General features: G+C 47.9%; 1 protein-coding gene across 5 annotated transcripts in view; it reads left to right on the forward strand.

Annotated features, from left to right (window-relative positions):
- The window catches only part of prkcaa (protein kinase C, alpha, a), a 106,886-nt gene that overhangs the window by 8,624 nt on the left and 72,532 nt on the right, over positions 1-25,730 (forward strand). The window lies entirely within an intron of this gene.

The raw sequence follows: 25,730 nt of genomic DNA on the forward strand, positions 1-25,730 counted from the left end.
GTGCAAAATCCCACTTTGGCTAAATAATGCAGTGGCACTTTCATAGCTTGTTGACTTGGGAGGCTCAGGCTGCGGTAATGCCAGCACCTCTTATCCCCCTGAATCCTTAGCCTCCCTCAAGGAAGCACTAATGCATGTTAGCTATTTGCCTAGCTGTTACCTGGTCATGACATGACATAACCCTCCCAGGCTGTGCACTCACTAGCCTGTATTAGCTTCTTGGTGCTCCAGCGTCTAATTGGACCGTAAGAATCAACCAGTTTCTTTTCTCTCCCAAATCTCAATTAAAGAAGAAATGTTTTAGAGTGAAGTGTAAGGGACGATTCATTTGTTAGGATTCAATTAATTTGTTTTGCTTGTTGATCTAATTGGTTCTTCCAGGACCAGGTCTTCCTGCACCATGTAACCCTTCACACCCTTGTGCTGAAACATCTTTGAAACATGAACATGTAAGCTGTACTATTATTACGTAACACTCCTCTAGACCTAATTGAAAAGTGCTTTTTTGTTGTTGTTGTTTGTTTCCAGAATTACTTGAATAATGAACGGAATACCTGACTACAGACATGGTAGTTTGGTAAAGGTATTTAGTCATTTGCGAGAATCTCGCTGGCCACCAAATTCCCAAGCGCCTGCCGCATCAGAGGAGGCAAGGGAATGAGGAAGTGGCCCGTATTCCCTTTTTTACAACACAAACTCAGCAATATGGAGGGCGGAGGAACGTAAAGTGGAAACAGATGGCCAGAGAGGAGGCATGGCCGCGGCCGAGGGAACAGACGAGGATGGAGCTGGTAATCTCTCCGCCAGCTCCGAACATCAAAAGGCTGAACTCTGCCATTGGCCACGGCAGAGCCCAGGATTTCATAAGATGTAGTGTGATGACGTTCATGTAGAGGGAGAGGCAGCCGGTCGGGCTGTGTGTTGATTTGTTTGTGTGTGTCCTACTCTAGAATTCAGGTCTGAGAGCAAACGCTTGGTCATTTTTAGCTCTGCTTAGCTCCGCTGTTCGTTCCGTTCTTGCAACACATTCTAACTGAAAGTGGCATAAAACTAGATTTTCGATTTTTTCGAGTAGTCTTTTCATGAATTTAGCTCTGTCAAGCATCTCCAGAAGCACTCAGCCTATGTAGTGTATCTTCAGTGGTCCAGCATTCTCCAGTGCCTCGGTGCCCTTTGTCATTTCAGGGAGTCAGGGGGCTGAACGGTTCGGGCTAGTAATCAGAAGGTCGTTTGTTCGATTCCCGGCCAGGCCAAAAATGACGTTGTGTCCTTGGGCAAGGCACTTCACCCTACTTGCCTCAGGGGGAATGTCCCTGTACTTACTGTAAGTCGCTCTGGATAAGAGCATCTGCTAAATGTCTAAATGTAAAAGTAAATTTCAGGCCGGTGTAATCAACCCACAGGAAGAAGAAAAAGTACAAATAAAAATGAAGGGAACTTTTTATTAGTGTGCCCAGACCATTTTGACCCTGTCATTCACCCTAGAGGTCAAGACAGGTCTTCTGCCCAGTCCATCAAAAAGCCTCAACTTGAGGTTAAGCCAGTCAGAGATTGAGTGTAGGCTTACTTACTAATTCTCACCACTGAGTTCGGTGGATTCTCGGATTCTATCCTCACTACTTAAAACTGTACGGCACACTCCCTTTAAGCTCTGGCATCCAAATCTCCTGGATACGATGCTATCCTATTGTTCAGATCAGAGCTTCTTTGGAGTTGGCTCTTATATATATATACTGTATAGCTGTGGCCGCATTTGACAGCTTAGTGGTGCAAATTGTTTTTTAAAGTGCAGTGCGGTCTCCACATCTGGTCTGTGTGGATTTAACTGTAGGCCGGAACTCATCGAAGCTCTGTGTATCTTTCCCGGCTGCATGTGTTTGGCAGTGGCTGAGGAACACAGCTAAGAGCCGTGCTGTAATGGAGATGCTCTCCCTAATAGCTTCTGACGGAAAGTATAGATACACTCGTACACATTTTCAGGTCATGTATGCCTTAATAGGACTTTTGGGTTGATGCGTTCTGAGGGGAAAATAACAAGGCATCGCTCGGAATCTCATTAGATCACGCTTGCATGCTCCCCGAACGCAGAGATAATGAGGATCACGAGTCCTGAGGTGAATGTGATTCCAAATGCAATTTGAAAATGTTGATGATAACAGCGTATGGGTTCTTTATAAACTGAATACTTAGCGTGTGAGTCTAGTCTACATGCTCAAAGCCAATTACTGTAAGTCCATATTCTTTGCCTGGAAAGTAAATATTTGTTAGCGGAGGCCCACCCTCTCTCTCTCTCTCTCTCTCTCTCTCTCTCTCTCTCTCTCTCTCTCTCTCTCTCTCTCTCTCTCTCTCTCTCTCTCTCTCTCTCTCTCTCTCTCTCTCTGTCTCCCCCTTCCTCTCTCTCTGTTTCCCTCTCTGTTTCTCTCTCTCTCTCTGTCTCTCTCCCTCCCAACGGCTGCGTCCAATGTGAAGAAAAAGGAATGTGACAGCAGAAAAGCTGACAGTTATGTGGCTGGGTCTAGCGTTAACATAACATACAGTAGTACTGGCGTCATCCCTCCACTTAAAGCTCCCTGTTTTAGCTTGTGGAGCCAAAAAAACATGGCGCTAATCTCAACTGATTCCCCCAAGCTCTCCGTTAATTACCTCAGAGCACTTGTCTGTGTGCAGCCAGGGGCCTTGGGGAATGATGCCATTGTTTGTGTTTAAGGCTAATGACTTTTAACTTTTAGCTCTTCATTTACACCCGTCAAACTGTTTCTCTCTCTCTCTTTCACTCTCTTTCACTCTCTCTCTCACTCTCTCTCTCCTCTGTTTAGACATGTTGACAACTCTGAAAGAGTTCCTACCCTGCCCAAAGGCACCCTTCCTACCCTGCCCATAGGAAGAACAAAATGTTCCCCTGCATACTGTACCCACACAGACCCTTCTCATTCATCTGTAGCCTCCCTTCCACTCTCCTGTCATCCATACACTATTCCATGCTTTGACACACCATTACATGGTTGCAGGTTTATCTAAGTGTTGCATTCCACAAGGACTAAATAAAAGGTGTGCCATACAGAAGCCCTCCTGGATTAAGGATCATGATTTTGTTAACAAGCAGTCTGCAGCAGTTATGTAATCCATATAGGGGGTACATTGCTGAACATGGATTAGAGGACAGGCCTTCACAGTATTAGTGTCTGAAAGCATTAGAGGTGTATTAGATAAATGATACAGTGCACACTAATGCTCCAGACCCAGCATTATAGTGTAATCTGGGTTTAATTGCCCTGAGTTTTGTTTGGATAATTTTATCATCTAATGGAAGAGGCAGGATTTATCAATGGGGAGGGGGGGGGGGCTTAGGGAATTGATGGGTGGAGCTACGGGTTCAAATGATCCGGTCCCATGTGACTATGATGATATAGGCTAATGGACTGATAAGAAGTGGTCTTATTCTGTCCTGCGACGGTCCTTTTCCCCGCTAATGCAGTGTTCTCAACCAACCGGGAGGAAAAGCAACGTCAAGAGAGAGGGCCTCACAAAATAAGACAACAAGGAGTCTCACCGTGTGTGTCACTACAGTGCTTCTTGTGCTCATGCAACAGGCCTGAGTATGAGAGCTCATTAGGGCTACTGTCCTATTTCTTTCCTTTAGAGTTTACTTTTGTTGTCAAAGGCTGAGATGGAAATCATTATATTTTCAGAGGAAGACAACCCCAAGGCTTCTTTTCTATTGTCTTAAACCATAAAGGCATAAAGTACTCCATTGTGGCATCTATTTAAAGCAAGAGGGGAAAATTAGAAAAATACATATGGCTGTTTTGAATTGCCTCATTGTTTTGAAAGCTTTTGGGATTCAAGGTTTTATGAAGTGGCAATTTTTTCATTTAGTTCCCTTCTTTCTCTCCATCTCTGTCACGTGGTCTGTCTCCCTCTCTAGCTTGCTGAAATGTGTGGTTTCCAAGGAATTTTAATTGAGCACTACTCCCTGACTCCCTCCAAGTCAGCACAGAGGTGTCAAGGATAGACCTATAGGGACACATCATTCTCCGGACACCCGGCCCACAGTGTCACACGGATGCCTTTCCCCCGGCTGGTACATGGTGATTCTACTGATTGTGAAAGGTAGTCTATCGAAAGCCTGTCAGCTTGAAATATTTGTTGCTAAAGATCCTTGTTTCCCTAAGACACTATGCTGCCTTCCTCGTTTGAATCGTTCTGGTGAAGGGATCCCAGTTTGTCTCCTCTAAAACGGAAGAACAAGAGAAGAAGTCGGTGCAGGTCAACATTACATTTCACATTAAATTAATTTCTTAAAAAAAAATGTTTTCCTCTGCTTGGAACAGCAGAGCCGTGCCTACAGGAGTTCAACCCTTGTGTTATCTTCGGGTCATTCGGACCCATCAGTCATTGTGATCCACCGTTGTATTGCGACAACTTTACCGCATACAAAAACAAAGTGAAGCATTTTCTTTTGACCATCAAGCTGTCTCAGACCCCCCACATCGTAAAGGTTAAAAGAAAATGCTTTTTATTTGTTTTTGTATAGGGTAAAGTTGTCGCAACGATGGTTTGTTGTGAACCTTCGGGTTGAGTCCCCTCTCTGGATGCAGGGAGAGGTGTGAAGTTTACATGTTCACTAGCTGACTTATTACTGAGAACCAGTATAGCAGCTACTGTGCAGACCTCTAAAGTAGACCCTTATTTTATTAAAAAGCATGATTTCTCACCTTATTTAACACCAAAATGTCTCAGACGGTGAGTTGTATACTGTAGATCATTATCTGATCCAGCAGGCTCAAAGTTTGCCAAATTGTTGCTTGCAGAGAACTGCAGCTTCCTGATATTGAGACGTTTCTTCTAGAAACCGGGCATTCACCCAAAACGCTTCTCCCTGTGCATGTTACTAAATAAACATTGATTTGCGGTCATTGTTCCTTGGAAATCCACCTCACTCCTCCTCGCCTGCTATCAAATGGCGAGACCAGCTCTACCTTGATTAAACTGCATCCATTATCACACGGAAGATTACATTTCAAACCAAACCCTTATTATCTAACGCTTACCCCCAAGGCATGATGATGGCTCCGTCTTGAACCACTGTCTCCTCAGGTTCAGGACAAAGCCTTTGTATTTGGGCTAGGGCTCAAGGGTCAGTATGGAATGTTCTTAGAAGATGTTCCGAGGATGGCTCTATTGTAGGTTGCTTGATTTAGATTCCTATTGAACTGTAGGAATTGTTACCCTTTTGTGATGGTGAGACCAGCCCTCCAATGAGCGTCAACCCTCAGAGGTAATGATTAGTGGTGGGGTTGACCCCTGTGTCAATACAACCGCGAGCGTTGCAATTGTCCCTGAGCCATGGAGCTTACATCCCTTCATAAGCTCTGTCACACGGGTTCGATAAATCTGTTTCGCGTAGATTACTTGAAAGGAGATCTACTCACACGGTAGCTCAAAATCTTTATTTAAAGAGTGTTTTTATAGAGCTCTCAGCCAAGAGTGCAATGGGGTGGAAGGCTGTATGTTCAAGAGAAAACAAAACGACCAGATTATCGCAGTGATTATGACCACTGAGTCTTCCCCTAGCTCAGACAGGACGGGATTTGCAGACGCCACATTACGGATGCTAGGTTATGGTCATGAGTAACACAAGTAGTTAATGATCTACGAACACAGCCAAACGAATACATTATGGAGATGAGGTGCTCGACTAACAGCTCTGGCCTTGATCTTGTTAACCTCAACATGTTAAATGGTGCATGTTATTGATTTATTCCGTCCACTCTGGGATTACTTCATTAGACTTTAGATCAGAGCCAGAGAGAGCAAGATGGATGGTCTCGATTTTTAATTGGAACATTGAAAAATCAAACGGATTCCACTTTATTGTCAATGCAGCCAGTCAACTCAAGTATAGTTTTGAATAGTAAAATTGCAATGAATTATAATAGTGAGCTATACATACGTAGCAGTTTTAATGGTTTGCCTGGAAGGAGCAGCTTTTGCATGAACGTCAATAACAACATCAACACCGCCTTGTGTCTCTTGTTATGTAAGAGTGACAGGCGCACGTTTTCGAGAACTCAAATGTTGTGTTCATCACCCGTTTCCTGACCACAGAGATCTCAGCAGACGCAGTATCTGCATCTCACACACCAGCAGGAGAGGAAGGGTGAAAATGATCGCGCTGAAGCTCCTTCTTGACAGTTGGTTTGTTTGTAGATGGGGTTTCCGGTATGAGTTCATTTCGGATTTTCTCTGAAGGACGTAAAACCCGATCCAGGATGCGTTCATAGTTTTAATTGTTACCTTTTTTTTTTTTTTTTTTTACATCTGCTTGCCATCTTTCCCTTGTTTCCGAGGTCCAATTGTCAGTTTGCAACAGAATGACAATAACAATCAGGGTATGACGACAAACATTTCCAATTTGGTTCCCACTTGATGAGGTTATAGCATCCAAGCTGTGAGTCCTTTTTCAGAAAGAACACGGTGAAAAACAAAACAACCCGCAGTCATCTGTGAGTCACTCTCAAGCACCACCGACGGCTCCTAGTACCTGGCCTAGGAAATGACTCACAAAGGAAGCGCCAGTGAACATTGGAGGTAGTTTTTTGGGGGGGCACATCCGAGATGTTTCCTCCTATCGTCCTGTGGTTCATCTGTAGGCGTTACAGATCATGCTCTGAAGAGTGCGTCTCCGCGGCGGCTCACTGTGTCCTGGCCTCTCTGGTGTTTCCTGTCTGTTGATTTGTATTCTTTTTTTTTGTTATTCATCCCAGCTTAATCTGTTCACCGGAGGCTTAAACTATATGGAGGGCATTACTGTAACCCCGGCACCATTAAGACTAGAGTTGATTTCACCTGGGGGAGGAGGGGCGTGTGTGTGTGTGTGTGTGTGTGTGAAAATGAAACAGGAATGAAAGGATTGTACATGAAGGTGTTAGTTGACTCCTACTACACACAGATTGGTACAGAGTTAAAAGACGTACTGATTGGCACGTTCATCTTTGGCCACACAGGAACACACAAACACTCACACACACAAACATACACACACACACTACGGTATCGCCACAGGCCTCTGGATGTAATTATGTTTGTTTTAACTTAATTAAAACTAGGTGTTAGGGTTTGTAATGCTGTCATAGCCTAACATGCCCCCAGCTCATTCGGAAACCCCAGACAGCCTGAGAAGTGCTAATAGATCCACGCATATTAAAACCTTCTCCACCATCCTGCCTACTCAACACCGCCCCTTTTGAAGTCCAGCTTGTAACCACATACTTCTGCTAGCTTAGCATAGCTGCTACATAGCATCACTCCATAAAAATGAGCATCACTCCCATACCCGCTAGCATTAGCTCAGTATAGTTAGCAGTACACCATAGCAGAGAGCAGCACCCCGTAGTTGCAAGTGTAGCATCTCTCCCTACCAGTTAGCAGGCTCACTGCTAACCATAGCATCTCTGCCTACCAGTTAGCAGGCTCACTGCTAACTATAGCATAATTTCCTACCAGTTAGCAGGCTCACTGCTAACCGTAGCATCTCTCCCTACCAGTTAGCAGGCTCACTGCTAACTATAGCATCATTTCCTACCAGTTAGCAGGCTCACTGCCAACTATAGCATCATTTCCTACCAGTTAGCAGGCTCACTGCTAACCATAGCATCTCTCCCTACCAGTTAGCAGGCTCACTGCTAACCATAGCATCTCTCCCTACCAGTCAGCAGGCTCACTGCTAACCATAGCAGCTCTTGTCACGCCGTCTCCTACTGTCTCACACCTTCTGCGGGCTAGCATGTTGACCCTCGAGGAAAGTGTGTATCATCTGGATCTTATTAGTGTGATCCACCGTGCTGGAAGTGTCTAACAGGCCGCAGTTTTGATGCTCGTTCCAGTCAGGTGGCTGCCCAAATGCTGTACGGAAGGTAGCAGGGGAGCTTACCTGGGTCTTACCTGCACACATCAGAGCCTGTGGACCCAACGTGCAGTTCAACAAAAGGTTATTCTATTCGGAACGGATCAGGTAAAACAGATTTAAGATCAGAAAGTCCAATGTGGATGTTATTTGAGGTGTTATCTGAGGTAGGTTCATATTTACGTAGCATGTCGTGGACCCGCGAACCGGTGGTTCTTGAGCATCTTTCCCTACCGACGCTTAAGTAAGAAATCCTCTGGAACTTAGTCATCACAAACATTCCTTGCTGTGTTCATTGGAATGAGCCCATGTCCCTCTTCTCCCCAACTCCCCACCCAGTGCTGACCTCATGGTCTGGCCTCACAGGCAGGGTATAAATAAGGCTGTCTCTTTGATGATGTCTCATGCTATTCCCCAAAGTGAATCCATTTATAAGTCTGGACCCCAGTTTGAGGATTCCCATGCATCGCGACGTCTATACCGTACAGGATGAGACTAGTCTTTAGAACCTCATCCACTTTGGGAATATTTGCCCCTCGCACGCAAACAGGCGGGGGGGGGGGATTGGGTTTGTCCTTTAGCTACGCCTGACCGGTCCAGTCTTTTGTTTGGAGACTAGACAAATCGTATCTCTTTTCCCCTCTCCTCCTCATTATGTTCCCCTCCCTCCAGCATCCGTGTCCTTCCCTGCCTTTATCTTCTTCCTGCTGGTTTGGGTACACTCCGTTTCAGGAAGGCTCGCTCTAAATCACCCTCTAATTTCATTGTCCGTTAGTTTGTTCCGCCGCGACTTCCAGCCGGAGGCCTGTTCCATGGATATTCATTTGCATCCCTCGCCATGAGAACATACAAGCCGGGGGAACGGGAGTGCTTTTTATTTTTTTGTTTTGTTTTTAGATCTGATGAAAACAAGGGCAAGCTCCAGGCCTGGCGACCCCTGACTCCTCCACCCGGCATGGGAGCTCCTAGTATCTCTCAATGCCATGGCAACGGCCTGAGCGAGAGAGCCTTAGCCTTCACCGGTCCCTTTTGCTACTCCTACTGCCATAGAAGTGACTCATGATATCAATGCTTTCGTTTCGCTAGAGTGCATCGAAGAGACTTGTGTTTGACCGCTTGTTCACCTTTTGGGATGAAGTCATGGACCGGATGATGATCTCAGTCCCTTGCCTCAGGTGGAGGTGATTTTTAAATGAGCAACCACAGTAGTTGTGGCCTGAGAGAGACAGAGGCAGAGAAAAGAGGGACGTAGAGAGTGAGTAAGAGGGGGGGGGGGGAGAAGGGAAGGAAACAGCAAGTGGAGATGAGAATACAGAGAGAGAGGATAGAGTGAGAGTGTCAGAGGGTTTCACTGTCTCAAATCTCTCGCTCCCCCATTTGGTGTCGTTCCTGACATTTGAACAGGATTCCATCCTAGCTGTGAAACCAATATGGTTGAAACCTCACCATAACCCATTGTTTTCACCCCAGCACACAATAATAAAACAGTTTTGCACTGAAAATCAATAGTGTTTTTGCCACTTCAGAACGTTTCCTAAATTGCATCATTATGTCAGTGTGGGGTTCCAGGTTCTTACTAGCTATCTCATCTTCCTCTTCATTCTGTCTGGCAGACTTGGATACCAGCCCAGTTATAGGATGTGTTTAAGTAGGCTATAGTGAGAGATTAGTTTGAAATGTGCTTCAAATCGGTTGGGTGTGACCTATTGCAATATCCGTTTAAGTATGTAATTGAAGAACAAATGTGTTTTTTAATTAGTTGTTGACATATAAATCCAACTGAAGCTAATGTGGTCGTAGCTCCTTATGCTACTTTGATGTAGATTAAGCCAACAGTGCTGGTGAGTATTAATTAACATTTTCAGTTAAACTGCCTCATGATGCCAAATTCAGACTCTTCGCATCTGTGAAAAGCACATATCAGAGAGTTGTTACATCTGTTGTTTTCTCAATTAGAGAGCTAACATATGACCTCCCTCCCTCCGTAAGAAGCACCGTCGGACCGTTCGGTGATGCCTGCTCACGGACTCTCCTCCTCCTGCATTAGCGCACCTCCGTCATTAGCCCCTACTGCACTCTGTGGCGGCAGCTCCTTCCCACTGTGAGCATTAGCTGGAGTGGCCGCAACGTCCTATTCATGGGTCGACGCTAACTCTGTGGGCGTGGACTAGTTGTTGTGGCCTCCTCCGTTGGGCAGGTAACGGATCCATTACCCTTAGCACTTAGCCCCGTGGGTCCATTAGCATCTCGCTGATGGAGAGACGCAACGGGGGCCTGGCCGTGCCACGGCATCTTCAGTGTCGAGCAGCCTCCTCCAGCCTCTGGAAGAGAGGAGTGGAGTGCACTCGGGAGGGGCTGGAGAGACGAACTTGTTGATTTGTGTTCCTTGTTGGAAGTCTGACTCGGTTTCGCGCCTTTGCTGTGTTAGTGCTAAGGGCACCCTTTTGGAACCTTCTGAAGTATCATCAGTGCCTGAGTGAGCAACATCTGCCTGAACTGTGGGTCGTTTACAGGCAGGGTCAGATCATCTACACCGTCCATGTGTGCAGTTGCACTCGCTGCCTTATCAACAGGTGTTGCTTCTCCTTTAAGCTTCAAGACTGTCAAAAAGCCTGACTTAGCAAAGCTGCCAGATCAACCCCACACCTCAGAGAACTTGTAGCATAAGGGATGTTTCTATCTTGCGGTTGCTGAATGTGTTTCCTCAGTTCCACTTGCATAACACCATGGTAATACAAGCCTCTCAGTTCTCCATGTCTACGGTTAGGCATATTGTGTTCATTTCGAGGCTAGTAAACAGATGGAAATAGAGAGCCAGTGCCTTAGGCTGCCACAGTAAGCCCCATGCCACTAATAACTGCTACTTAAACATTCATAGGCAGCTTTGTACATCTAAATGGAGAAACAGATTGTAAGGAACAAATACTATTACATATCTAAGCAAGTAGTTATAAGTGGTATCAAATAACAACCCTATTTCTGAAGGGGAAGTATGACTTTGGGAGTTTTGTTGGGTGGGTAAATTAACTTTTCAAAAATGTTCTGCAAGGAAACAAAGTATTTGCATGCCAGTGGTTTCCTCCTCGTCCATCGCTCTGGCAAAACAACAACCTTCATTGAACTTTGATTCGGAATCAGAATCAGAAGGGATTTTTTTCGCCATGAATGTTTGCACAAGCAAGGAAGGCAGGGAGGTGCATACATTAAACATATAGGAATATTGAAACTTAAATATGTAGACTAACTATACAAAAGGAGCAAAGTCAAGCTGATACTAAGGGGGTTCTAGCTAATACTAAGGGGAATAAAAAATAAAATATAAGTAGCCATAATTTACAATCTAACCTAAAAAACAGATGCAGTGCAAGAGAACGATACAATAGTGCAAATTGCAATGTGCAGGGTGTCATTGTGCAGCTTGTGATTTAAAGTCAGTGTGAGTCCTTGGCCTTATTAAAGTGGCCAATAGCGGATGGGAAGAAACTGTTTGTGTGGCGTGAGGTTTTGGTCTTGGTGGACCGCAGCCTTCTGCTGGAGGGGAGTAGCTGAAACAGGGAGTGTCCAGGGTGGGAGGGGTCAGCCACAATCTTCCTTGCTCGCCTCCGGGACCTTAAGGTGTGCAGGTCCTTGAGGGAAGATTGCACCCGATCACCGTCTCAGCAGTGCAGATGATACGCTGCAGTCTGCTGTTGTCCTTGGCAGTGGCTGCAGCGTACCAGATGGTGATAGAAGAAGTGAGGATGGACTCAATGACACACAAAGCACAGTTGTGGTCAGCTTGCGATTTGGCGGCTGCGAGTGTGCGTGGGAAACTAAACTAAACAAACCTGAATATACTGTTACACAACACCAGGAAACATCTTGAAAACGTTGTTTTCTCATAGGCTTCTCTTACATCAGAGTCTTCTTAATATCTTACTCCTTCCCGTTTGCCTCCCTCTTTCCCTCTCCCTCCCCCTTTCCCTCCCAGCCTGTCTGTCTGTCAGCTCCACTTACATTACATTTACAGAGCGGCAAGTAGGGTGAAGTGCCTTGCCCAAGAACACAACGTCATTTGGCACGGCGGGGAATCGATCCGGCAACCTTCTGATTACCAGCCCGATTCCCTCACCGCTCAGCTATCTGACTCCCACTCAGTTGTCTGATCCGCGTTATGACCCCGTCTGTCTATGAACCCCACTGCTGCACCAGCTCGACCGGCCCTGACTGAAACCCTCACCCGTGGATGAGAGGGCTATGCCCGCCCCCCCCCCCACCCTGCTGCACTCGTTGGGCGCCGAGCAACGGTTACCCTCATCCTTTCGTTCGACCATCTCACCCGAGATAGGAACATGCCCTCGGGGCGCGTGCAGCCTCGTCGACGTCACGCCGTCGCAGCAGCGTCCGTGGCTGCGGGCCTATCCCTGAGGTGTCTAGTGCGTTCGGCGTGTTTTTATGGAGCTCCCTCTGAACTTTGCGCTGGGTGGTGCAGGCTGATAATGATTCTAAGAGGATTAATACGGGGTCAGGGAGCACAGGGCCCATGGAAGGGACAGGTGGTGCCTGGTACGCAGTATTTACTGAGACCAGTTTCCTTGTCACGCCCGCGGGCTGTCATTACGGGGACAGCGTTCCCGGGGAAGATATAAAGATGGTTGTGTAAAAAAAAAAAAGAATTTAACTGGTGGGTGTAACGTGTCCGTCCTGCTAAGATCTGTTGCAGAGAGGAGAGAGAGTGAAGCCTGTTCAACACATCGGAGCATCTCCCTCCGTTTCCGTCACGCAGATTCTTCCAAATCCAGGCCTGACACAGAGTGACGTCACCACCCTCCATCGCCACGGGAGGCCGGACGGAATTTGTTTGTGGAGAATGAAGTGAGGACAAGCAGGGTGCTGCGAACAAAGGCTGTTCGTTGTCCGACGTTTGGCTTTCCGACGAGGGCTATTTTCTTTGAGGAGAGAGGAGGCAATGGATCCTTTTTTCCTCTCTTTCTTTTCTCCTTATGATTCAAGGCTCGTCAAGCGACCTGGTTTCTGTGGCGGGTGAGAGGTGACAGCCAGCATGAAGTCATCTGTCACTTTCTCAGTGAGCGCTAATTTTAGCCACCCACCCACCCACGCCCCGCTCCCCCCCCCCTCCCCCCACCCCACTTCCCCCGGGGCCACTGCTCCTCCGCCCTCACCGCACACAAGCACCCACCGCCCTCCCTCACGCAGTACAGTGTGTCCGCCGTGACATTGTAGTGACGCGTGTGCTTGTGTGCACGTGCGAATGAGATGAATGGCTGTTTAGGTTTGGGTTTGTGTGTGTGTGTGTGTGCGTATGACAGTGTGGACTAAGGCCACGCACTGTTTACACGCTTCACTGCTCGCAGCATCTTTCCAAGAGTTCTGTGCTTCTGACGTAGACTGACACACCTCGCTGGGCTGCTCACAGCCCGAGTCGCTCTCAATCATTTTAATGGCTTCGTAACAGTGTGAAATAACAGTACAGTGAGTGGCGCAAGTGTGTGATAGATAACGAAAATATGTAGCTACTGGAGAGAGAGACAGAGAGAGAGAGAGAGAGAGAGAGAGAGAGAGAGAGAGAGAGAGAGAGAGAGAGAGAGAGAGAGAGAGAGAGAGAGAGAGAGAGAGAGAGAGAGAGAGAGAGAGAGAGAGAGAGAGAGAGAGAGAGAGAGAGAGAGAGAGAGAGAGAGAGAGAGAGAGAGAGAGAGAGAGAGAGAGAGAGAGAGAGAGAGAGAGGGAGAAGAGGGGGAGGGAATGAGACAGAGACAGAGACAGAGACAGAGAGAGAGAGAGAGAGAGAGAGAGAGAGAGAGAGAGAGAGAGAGAGAGAGAGAGAGAGAGAGAGAGAGAAAGAGGGAGAGGGAGAAGAGGGGGAGGGAATGAGACAGAGCGAGAGAGAGAGAGAGAGAGAGAGAGAGAGAGAGAGAGAGAGAGAGAACATGTATCCACTGTAGACAGAAAGCGTGTGTGATAGAAAGATACAGGCAGAGGGGAGAAAGAGGGTAAGAGAGAGAGAGGGTGATAATTGATTTGCTCTTGTGTTTGAATAAGTAAGCTGACTCCTCTTTTAATGCTCATTTACCCAATTCTGGAAGATTCCCAGCCTGTGCGAGCGCGAGCACATGTGCGAGCTGCTCAAGTCATCAGTTGCGCAAATGTGCACCCAAAGACACGATGAAAACATTCGAATAAAGTCTTGAAACATCCGAGGTCTGTTCATCCTATAGTTTACAAAGTAGTAGATCTAGCACTCTTGCTAATCAAGGGAGCGTCGTGTACATGTCCCGCGCTCCAGTCGCTGCTAACTGGCTACTGCAATTGGAGAGTTAGATCACACGCTGACCTCGTTTCCTACAGGGTCAGCTGACTCGGCGGTTTAATGATGCTCACTGTTTTCTTCGCTTACAATTTTGTTCAGTGGAAGCCCAGCGGAGGAAGAAAACGAATGGTTGTGCCCCTCACCCTGACAGGCCTTTATAGGTTATGATGGACGATTGTTTCGTTTCTTTTTGATGATTGTGTATTTTTTTTGCTTCCTTGGGGGGTCTCAGAGCAGGGGGCTGCCGGAGTTGAGAAGCTCTCTACTGGTCGGGTGTGACCTCTCCCCAATTTGGCCCAGTTAGGGTGACACACCTTCTCTCCCCGCCCCCCCCCCCCCCCAAACCTAATGTCACCAGATGCATTTGTAAACACAACTGTCTGGGAAGTAAATCGCGGAAACTATTTTGAAAAAGGCAAGCACTTTCAAAAAATGCCTGGCGGGTGATTGGACGAACCGTCTGTCGATCACCGTATATCATGCCCGCAGCTGACAGTCGTTCCTCATAGTACGCTGATTTGTCAGAACCACTGTGGTTTGGGCGCCAGCGAATAACACGGAGCTTGGATTGTCATGTGGTCGTGATCTCACGAATGCAGCTGGCTTGCAAGGCACACCCACACCTCCCGACACACACACACACACACGCTTACTCTAAAGTGGATGTCTTCTTTATAAATGTATTTGTCTGACACATAAAGTGGTGGAGTGGTGACAGGAAGGCTGTTAGGGGTTCTTGTATGGCCTCTACTGATCTTGTTGATATTAGTCAGTATGCAGTCATCACAAGGAGAGAACACTGGGCAGACCTGTGAATGAGAGTTACTACCACCCTTGGGAAGCAAGGAACTGCAACCTCTCTACCACCACAAAGAATATTTGACATCTTAAGCTTTTTAATGGGCTGCCTCCACACGCGAAAGAAGATTGTTTGTTGATGTATTCGGTACAGCGGCTTCAATAAGATGTCATCGCCCAGACCCATTCTGAAATGGGTATTAGACTGGAGCCTCTCGGCTCATTTTCAAAATCAATGTTATCAACCAACGTGCAAGAGATGCTTTGCACGCGCTGACCTAATTTTGCACACCTTCCGTCAACGACAGCGTGCAGCATTCCAGACGGTCGCACAAAGGATGTGGTCGCTTTCACTCTGCCGCGCTAGTCTTCGCAATTCTTGCAAATTCAACCGGCGGTTGTAGACGCGCTCGTTGGCTCTGTGTTTTTTGCCCACATAGTTTTGTGAGGCCGACTTATGAGTTGGCTTGCCGCCCCTACCCAGTGTGTACAGTGAAGTTGATCCAGGGAGGTCATGCAGGAGCCTCTGTGTTAAACCCACTCCCAGTGTGTGGACAGAGGAGCGGGAGAGGGGAGGGGAGAGGGGGGTGGGGAGAGGGGGGAGAGGGGAGAGGGGAGGGTGGAGGGGGGAGGGGGGAGGGGGGAGGGGAGAGGGGGGAGAGGGGAGAGGGGAGGGTGGAGGGGGGAGGGGGAAGGGGGAAGGGGGAGAGGGGAGAGGGGAGAGGGGAGAGGGGAGGGGGGAGGGGGGAGGGGGAAGGGGGAAGGGGGGAGAGGGAAGGGGGGAGAGGGGAGGGGGGTGGGTTTAGAGGGGGACAGCGACTACCTGGCAGATCTCCAAGGAGTCAGACACGCACACACACACACACACACACACACTCATCTCGCTTCTCTCCGATACAGGTGGATGTGTGGGAGCAGCGACTGCAAGGAGATCTGAAGTGACATGATTTACCTCAGCCCCTCCGGGGCTCATCCTCGGGCCCTCCAAACCCTCCCTCTCCTTCTGGCTCTCTCTCTCTTCCTCTCTCTCTCTCTCTCTCTCTCTCTCTCTCTCTCTCTCTCTCTCTCTCTCTCTCTCTCTCTCTCTCTCTTTGGTCACCGTCATCCCTTCCCCCAGGCTCTCTCCACAGCCATAGGGAGCCCGGCCAGCATGTTCGTCCCTTTCCTCTCACCCTTCCTTACCCTTTGATCGGTTCCTTTCCCCCCTGCACTTTTCCATCCGCCCATCCCTTCATCTCCCCCCTCATCACAGCCTCCTGTCCTGCCTCTAGCCTCGCCGTGCGGGGCCGCACAGGCCTGGAGGCATATGGCCCTGCTGGTGGCATGTGTATTAATAGCAATAGAAGTCACACACACGCACACACACACACACACAGTATTCAGTGCGCGCGTCAGTATCAGTAACATTGGCACGTGTGACTCACTCTGAACCGAACGGATAATGTAGGCCATTACATCATCAAAACGAGTCCATGGTTTCACATATTTAATTGGAAGTTTAACGAATGCAGCCAGGCCATTCACGTGAGCTCACTCACTGCCTCTATCCCCCAAGGTCCTCCACTTAGGTCAGTAGTCCCATGTCACAGGAAGTGAGGTCACACATTTTGGAACATAAGCCTATTGTTGTCCTATATTCCAGGAAGCGAAACCAAGCAGTGTTTTACATAGCTGCTCCGTGAGAGACTGATGTGGCTTGTCCACTTCTCCTAACATCCCACCACCTGCCCTCCGCAGCCAGTCCTTGATGATTTGTTCTTTTATTTAATACGAGTAATCCCATTCAGATGAGGGATGTGATATTTTTTTCACTGACTGCTGTAGATGGATGTTACCTTTAAGTTTAGGCTCAATGCCTGATGAGGTTTTGCTAAGGGAGTCTGTCAGCAAACGAAAGAGTTCCTTTGTGCGGTACATTGAATCGTACATAATTGATAACCTATATTTTTGTTCCAAATAGGCAGGGTTTGTTTACGTGGAATCCATCAAAATGTGTCACATTGGGTCCTTAGGACATAGAATTTTGCATTGCACTGCTATTATAAGCAAATCTATCCGTCACATTCTGTCATTGTTGCCACCACCTTTTGCTGTGCCGAGCTGAAAAGGCCCCCGGGATATTCAAATTAGAGCGAGATCCGCAAACGCACACAGGTATTCACATTGTTATCTATATCCGCACGCTCACTGCCGGCATCATCCAGGAACGGCGACCTGGCGATGGCTGGTGTGCAAGCAAGTGAGGGTGCCATTTGTTTGGCGTGCGTGTGCATTGCATGCCTCTGTGTGGATGCGTGGATGACTGTGTGTGTGCTTTTGTCTGTTTTCTCTCTCTCTCTCCCTCTCTTCTCTCTCTCTCTCTCTCTCTCTCTCTCTCTCTCTCTCTCTCTCTCTCTCTCTCTCTCTCTCTCTCTCTCTCTCTCTCTCTCTCTCTCTCTCTCTCTCTCTCTCTCTCTCTCTCTCTCTCTCTCTCTCTCTCTCTCTCTCTCTCTCTCTCTCCTCTCCCTCCCTCCCTCCCTCCCTCCCTCTCTTCTCTCACTCACCCTCGCCTCATGCTGTTCTTTGCTTCGTTTTTATCGGGGGAAGCTAAATCACGTGACCCCCGTCACCTGTCAAGAAGAGGTCACGAGGTCGTCCGCTTTGCCAGACCTCTGGTTTTGAGACCTTGACCCCCACGGTCTTCCTATCAAAGTGAGGAACCATACCTCCTCCTCCTCCTCCTCCTCCCATCTCAACTCACGGCCGGTGTAGCAGTAGTCACCTCAGCCATGCACTGTATGACTTGGTATGTCATACACGTGTCATGTATTTCCTGCATGACTTTCCCCTCATTTCGCGCCCCCCCCCCCCCCCCCCCGTGTCCTTTGCCACCCTCGGTGACGACACATTGGAGGAACCTGAGTCTGTGTCGATGCCGTTGTGTACGCGTCAAGATGTGTGAGCGTCTGGGTCTATGTGCGCGCTTCTGTGTGTGTGTGTGTGTGTGTGTGTGTGTTGGAACCGGAGAGTAGCAGAGATGAGCTGTCTGGCTGTTGTTGTCTGATGCACCGCTCTCCTGGGTGGATGATGCAATCTCAGTAGGATTCAAACACACCACACATCTCCAGAGGCAGGCCAGCGGGACCCCCGAGACAGTCCCTCCTGTGGGGCCGTGGGCCGGTGTGAGTGTGTGTGTGTGTGTGTGGAGGAGGTGGGGGTGGAGAAAGAAATATATACAGAGTATGCTGTTCCAATGAATGATGAGTGTTTTCTTAGCACCAGATGAACAAACCATTCTGTCTCGCTCACGCAGACTGGACTATAGTTTCTTTCCAAAGGCCATCAGGCTTCTGAATGAACAGTGATATGGACACTGATACACTGTCGACACTCACACTAGTCTTTACACACTGTAACTTCAGCTACTCTTTGCTCCTTCAGCTACTGGTTGCACAATCGGCAATATTGCACTAATTGCACCCTACTTGTCTCTAGGTTAGTACAGGTTATAAGGTTAGTATAGGATATAATGTGTATTATAGGGTTAGTATACTGCATCGTTTATTATTTTGTATGTTTAGGAGGTTTATTATATTATATGTTAGCTTATCATAGGTGTTCTGAGTACTTATATGTCATCTTATGCCAGGTTGCTTTTGCTTTGTTCAAAGAATGTCAGTGCCCAGTCTGAACCCGTGTGGTTCTGTGTACCTGACAAAAATGTCTTCAACATGAACGTGATCTTCTTCAACCCATCAAATCCTGTCTCTCCCTCTCTGCCTGTCTCCCTGTCTCTCTATGTCTCTCTCCCTCTCTCTTTCTCTCTCTGTCTCTCTTCCTCTCCCCCGGTCTCTCTCTCACTCCCTCTCTCTATGTCTCTCTATGTGTCTCTCTCTCCTTTGTCATGCTGCCCGGCTGTGGATTATCGGTTTGACTGGGCCAGTCACTGAGGAATGCTCTTAAATATCAGAGACCACACACTGATCAAGGTCAATAGACTGGGCCAGCACACACACACACAGACACACACACACACACACACACACACACACAGAGCAGTGACATTTCTCTCTGCCCACTCTCTCCCCCCACTCGTTCTTTTTTCCTCTTCTCTCGCCCACCCTCTCCTCCGCACGCCACGCTGTCTCGCGCCACTCTCCGCGGCCATCAATCTTCCTCTCAGCCCCGGCGAAAGCCAGAGGAGAAATGAGCAGGGTTGTCAAGGGGGAAAGGACCCGCGTGGATCTCCCACCCAGGGGCCCCGTCCTCTAACCCTTTACTTATAGCAGCGCTCGCCATCCTGAGATCAATCCCTCAACACACCTGCGAGGCCGCGGCACTTCGGCGTGGGTGGAGAGTTGACGGGGGGGGGTTGGAAGGATGGGATGGAGAGGGGGGGGGAGAGGCGTTGTTAAGTTGGGGTCCCTGGTGTATTTGCGGTGATGAAAGTGTCTGGGATGCGGTCAATAAAAGGCTATTATTCGGCGAAATGGGGGCGTCCGCAAGGTCTGGGCCCATTTCTTTTGATGGGTTCGTTGCTGCCAAGGGTTGGGCAGGCCCAGGGAATAGGGGGGGGACGTAATGCGTGATGGATGATCCTGGGTTCCCGGGGCAGGACCACAATGCAGCCTGACTAGACGTCGTGTTCTTTGACATAGCACCCATAGCTATCACTGCAGCCAAGAAAATAATGGTCAGATAGAGAGAGAATAAAGGCCAACTTTAGGGGAAAAGTGTCCCTTGAATGTCTTCAAAGAACCAAATCTCCCCTGGCTTAATACAAGCGTTCATAGCGTATCGGACTTATATTGACTAGAATATATCTCATTTATTTTACCAAAGTGTGTTGTTCAAACTCGCAAGATTGTTTGAATGTGAAACTGATGAGTAATCGGTTGGATGATCATCAGACTTTGATTGGGTGTCTTTGGGTTAGATTCCCACTTTAAAACATTTCTTTCTCTTTCTCCATCCCCTTCTATTATTTACCCATTTATTACCTCCCCCCCCCACACACACACACACACACACACAGAGGAAGATTCACTTTATGAGTTTTCTTTGTGAAACGCCTACTTACATCTCTTGTTCCATGAGTTCTCCCATGATGCTAAATTCCTTTCGTTCAGCCAAAGAAAAGGTTCCCCTCGTCAGGTCACAGTCTCTAAATTCATTTTTCTGATGAGAGTTTCTCCCCATGACCATTTGCATACGAATTGGTTTCTTCTGTGAAATTCATTATATTTGGCTCTTGAGCACAATTGAACTGAACCACTGTTGAACTGAACCACTGTTGAACTGAACCACTGTTGAACTGAACCACTGTTGAACTGAACCACTGTTGAACTGAACCACTGTTGAACTGAACCACTGTTGAACTGAACCACTGTTGAACTGAACCACTGTTGAACTGAACCGCTGTTGAACTGAACCACTGTTGAACTGAACCACTGTTGAACTGAACCACTGTTGAACTGAACCACTGTTGAACTGAACCACTGTTGAACTGAACCACTGTTGAACTGAACCGCTGTTGAACTGAACCGCTGTTGAACTGAACCGCTGTTGAACTGAACCGCTGTTGAACTGAACCGCTGTTGAACTGAACCGCTGTTGAACTGAACCACTGTTGAACTGAACCACTGTTGAACTGAACCACTGTTGAACTGAACCGCTCGACTATCCCTGCATGAGTTTTAAATTGGGGGAGCCATACAATGGTGATGAAGACGTTTACTGACTTGCATCTTCCGAAGTCTTGCTTCCAAGTGCCATTTGCTGGATGGAGTTTTGGACTGGAGGCACCAACTGCAAGGCTGCGTCAGACTCTTCTTCTTTGTTATTGAGATTGAGTGACATACGACCGTTGGGTTAAGATGTCAGATACGTATTTCAGTATCATGCCTTATGGGCTTGAGATAGGAACCTGACCTCTTATCTCTCTCTCTCTTTTTCTCTCTCTTTTTCTCTCTCTCTTTTTCTCTCTCTATTTTTCTCTCTCTTTTTCTCTCTCTCTCTCTCTCTCTCTCTCTCTCTCTCTCTCTCTCTCTCTCTCTCTCTCTCTCTGACTGCTTCACTCACTATCTCTTTCCTTCTCTTTTCCTTCTCTCTCACTGACTCTCTCTGTCTCTCTTACTTGAATGATACTGAATGACATACAGTATATATCCTACCAATAAGGCTACCCTATGACTTCAGATGAATCTGGCCTTTAGCTGCTTTGCCGAGCGGTATCATCTGCTCCTTTCCCCTGGCGACCACCGTTCCTGAACTCTAATTGGACAAGCCAAAGACACGGGCGGTAATTGGAAAGACACATCATTTAGACCCCACACCCCCAGGCTGGTTACCGAGGTGATGCAGGTTACTGCTACTAGCCACATCAAGCGCTGCTGGAACCAACCAGAAGTACACGTTGGCCTCGGGGTACGTTCGTTTCGTTGGGAGTGTAATCCTTGCTGGGTTAGTGACCTGGGCTGAGTGATCTCAGGTGGTTTAGGCTCGGCAGCAAGTGCGGCGCAGAAAGGAAGACGTCATGTGATTGATTTTCGAAAGGCACGGCCTTGAATAATTGATAGGATATGCTTCAAAGATTTGATAAATGAACGAATGAATAAATGCATGAAAGGATGAGGTATGGTTTGCCTTGCTCGTTGAAATTCAAATGATATTGAATAACGTGTTTTTATTTCTGTTGCAATACCAACCGCTGAAGGTGTAACTTGTTGCTAAAGCTTGTCATTTAAAGCTTGAACTGTATAATTGACTACTTGGCTGGTTTGGTATCCTTACAATATGGAAAACCTCTTGATCTGGCTTTCGTGTACACATTTTTTTTGCCCTGCGAGGGTTCCCCTAGCCCTCTGTGGTATCTTTTTTCTTTGGCCCCAAGAGAGCTTAGCAGCAGTGTTTACGGTTTAGTGTAATCTTCTCAATCCCATTTAAGACTGCACCCTATCAATTCCCCCAAGTCACGGCTGGCCAAACGGTATACTCTACCCAGAGTGGGTCCTAGCTTCGCCCCCTAGCAACATTCACAGTATTGCATTTAAAACATCGGTCATTTCATGCTACTTTCTGAATGACTTTACTCCTTGAGAACCCTTTGAACTGCAAATGCATCGCAGTGGTATCTGCAATTAGCTAACTTTGATGTCGTATTTTTTTTGGGGGGGCATGTCATCATGCAGCCATTGTAAAGAAACCTGGACCTCCACCAAAAGCCAACATTCAGGTTTCCAGGAGGCAGCAGCGCGTCAGGCTTCTGACAGGCAGCCGCCATTACGATGCATATCCTCCTCAGACTCCCTCTCTCTCTCTCTTTGGCTCCCTCTCTCTCTCTTTGTCTCTCTCTCCCACCCTCCCTCTCCTGCGCCAGTTCTCCAGCTGTCTAAATGAAGACCAGCTGTGCTGAGCTCTCCCGGCGTTTGCCCGCAGCGCTAGCCTAACAGGAAGCCTGTCCCTGCCCCGTGTGTCTGCTGAGAGGCAGGCGGAGGAATGTTGTTTTGAGGTCCACGGGGGAGAGCCATTGCACATAATGGGGCTGGGGGAGTGGGGGCTGGGGGCTGGGGAGTGGGGGCTGGGGGAGTGGGGGCTGGGGGAGTGGGGGCTGGGGGAGTGGGGGCTGGGGAGTGGGGGCTGGGGGAGTGGGGAAAGGATGCTATCGGGGCTAGGCCTTGCCTCTGGAGTGGAGTGGGGTGGCCCAGTTGGAACTGTTCCAGCATGGTTCAGGGAGAGGCTAAGTGTGTAGGGTGTTCTGTTCTGCACTGGGAGCTGCCTTTTGATAGATCTGGTGTTGAGTAGACAATGCGTATCTGTGCAAGAGCATGTGCCTGTGGTGTGTGTGTGTGTGTGTGTGTGTGTGTAAGCCTGCTCTGTAAAAGCAGTAAAAAGGCCATGGCACCCTGCCGGGCCCATTTCTCTTGTATGAGTCTGAATGCAACACACCAACACACCAACCAAACAAACCAGCCGATTTCTTACCCAATTCACACTGTTTGGTTTCCTGCTCTAAGCCCCATCGCCTGTCACACAAACACTTGTTAACTTGTTACACGCATAGTAGAGCCAAAAGTCTAACCTGCAGCACATCCTACTCTGCGGATTTATACGAAACAAAATGGAGGATGGAAGAAGCCAGACGACACAAGCAGACTCCAACCGAGAACCTTCTCCTCTCCTTTCCGTCACCGTGTGATATGGTATTCGGGAGGGAAGGGGTCGTTGTCAAAGCTCACCTCCGCTCTAGCGCAAAGCAAAGAAATAACCCGATCATCGTCAAATCATGCTGATTTCCCTCTTGATTTCCTTGCAACGTGGAACATGCAGGGCTTGCGCACAACACCCATTACACACATTTAACCTTTTCTGAACCTTTCATTTTCATGTTTGCCCACATGTTGGTGTCGGAGAGGCACACACATACACACACACACACAGAAGCACACACACACACAGAAGCACACACGGTTGCACGCACGTGCGCTACTCTTGCAAGACTAGGTCCCCTTTCTTTCGATCGATTGAACGGGCTTGGCTGTGGGTAGTGACTTTCTGGTGTCACTCTGCGTCTGCGGTTGTAGAATCAATGGGACATTTTATTCTCATACAGTAATGTAATCCCAAACCAAAGAGACCCACTGTACGCTTCACTTGACATCTGGCCATGTAAACCTATTAGGTCAAGTCTGCTGAATGACGTGGGGGGAAAAAAAGCCTGGAATTTCTCCTGATTGAAACTTATTGGACATCTAAGAGAACCACGGGTACTGGTGTATCTTCAATTTTCTTTTGGTATCCTTGCCACTAGAGACCTGTAGCCAATCAGAGGGCTTTCTCCAGCCATGATGGAGCCAACTCAAACAGAAACCCGAACCTCCTGGCTTGGCTTCCCTTTCCCCCCACCTGAAGGCTTGTCTACTCCGTCAGTGATACGCGGGGTTGCATAACCTCCTGTGAACCAGGGGCGCGTCGAGTCTGTCGAACCAACCAAAACGCAATGTCCCCTTCTTCTGAGAGCATTCGTTATATGAGAAAATACAAGTGTTTTTTTTTTTTTTTTTTTTTTTTTGCTCCCCCTCCTTCATTGTATCCTTTGAATTTCCCCTCATTGGCCCGAAGGCCAAACATCTTTGCGATGACGAGCGAGAAGCGAACTCACAGAGTTAGCCTCGAGCGCCGCCGAGCGCGGGCAGCGTCCAAGGCGGCTGACACAAAGGTGCCGTAGAGGCTGTGAACCCCCCCACACACACACACACTCCCTCCTTCAAAGCCTTTGGTCGGGATCTGAGGAACATCACGAAAGAAGGGAAGCGTGGCCTTCAAGGAGTCACCACCTCCGGTGGAGCATCGTGGACTCGCCGATTGGACGCTTGTCCGGGGATCCCCCCCTACAGAACCCGTCTGGCCATGACAGTCGTTCTCCGCTGTGCCGCGCGGTTGACAGTCAAAAGAAAAGGCGCATGATAAAAAGGGGGCGGCAAATCAGGCCCCTTTCGAAAGAAAAACATCTTGCGGAAGGCTCGATGATGAGCTCAATTAAAAAGCAATGGCTAGGCTACCCCTCTGATTGCTCCAGTACGCGGCACTCGGTAGCAATCAGCGCCTAGCCATCTCTGGCTGTGACGTGACACAGTTTGTTGGCGCCTTGGAAGACGAGGCGATTCATGAGTCAGTGTGTGGATGTACGCTTGTGACCCCCTTCCCGTTCAGACTGAGTCGGTTCATACAAGACGGACCGGGAGGTTTTCCACTAAAGGCGGCTTTTCAGGATTCACTCTGACCCATGAACACAGAAGGGCACAAAAAAGGAGAAGGTTTTTGTTGCTACCACAGTTCGATGTGAATACTTCCACATCTCGGTTACAGGATACTAATGGTTTTTGCCACTGTTTGTAGCGCCAGACTGGACAAGGAATAACTGAATAGATTTCCCAATCGATGAAAAGTAATTTTGCCCGAAATCAATATGTTGTCATCAAGGAAGGTTTTAAAACATTTAACAGAGCAATCGTTCTATTCTCAGTCAGCCTTGATGGATAGCTGTTCTGACTGAAGCCGTGAGGGACTTTTAATGTTGTGCATAATTTGTTGATACTGACAAGGATAAGTCTCGATTTTGTGCTTCAAAGGTCAACAGTGTTTCAGCAAAGGTTGTGTGTTGTTTGGTCTGTGTGTGTGTGCATATCTGTGCGTTAAATTTTACATGGAATCATCTATCCAAACACTTTTATCATTCTGTCTCTTTTACTGTGTGTGAACTTGCAAGTGCATTTGAGAACATAGATAACGATGGCCAGAAGGTCATGGATCTTTTTTAGAATAAACATACAAAAGAGGGAAGTGGGAAAGACAACAAGAGTGTCTTTGTGGAAAATGTTTTTCTCAGGTTGGACAGTAACACGTTTTCTGCCTCCATTGTGACTGCAAAACTAGGCAGTCTATTCACCTAAATGAATGGTTCCAGTTTAAAGCTACGGCAAAAAACCCTGTGGGCAGTTCTTTCACGACATGTCCCTCCTGTTGTTCCTCACACATTGGTTAGGTTTCGCTTGGATGTGTCGTTTACAGCCCGAAGTATTGAAAAGAACTAATTTTGTTAAGGACACATAGGGTTTTGTCATTACAACAAACTAGACAGCAGCTCAGATTGGAGACGGGGGGGGGGGAGGGGTTAGCATTGCTAACAGGTTTTCATTATATTTTCAGATTTCCATTACCCGGGGACTAATGTAGCAAAAG

Source organism: Hypomesus nipponensis, chromosome 21, assembly GCF_054491055.1.
Source record: "Hypomesus nipponensis isolate SF chromosome 21, ASM5449105v1, whole genome shotgun sequence".
Lineage (NCBI taxonomy): Eukaryota > Metazoa > Chordata > Actinopteri > Osmeriformes > Osmeridae > Hypomesus > Hypomesus nipponensis.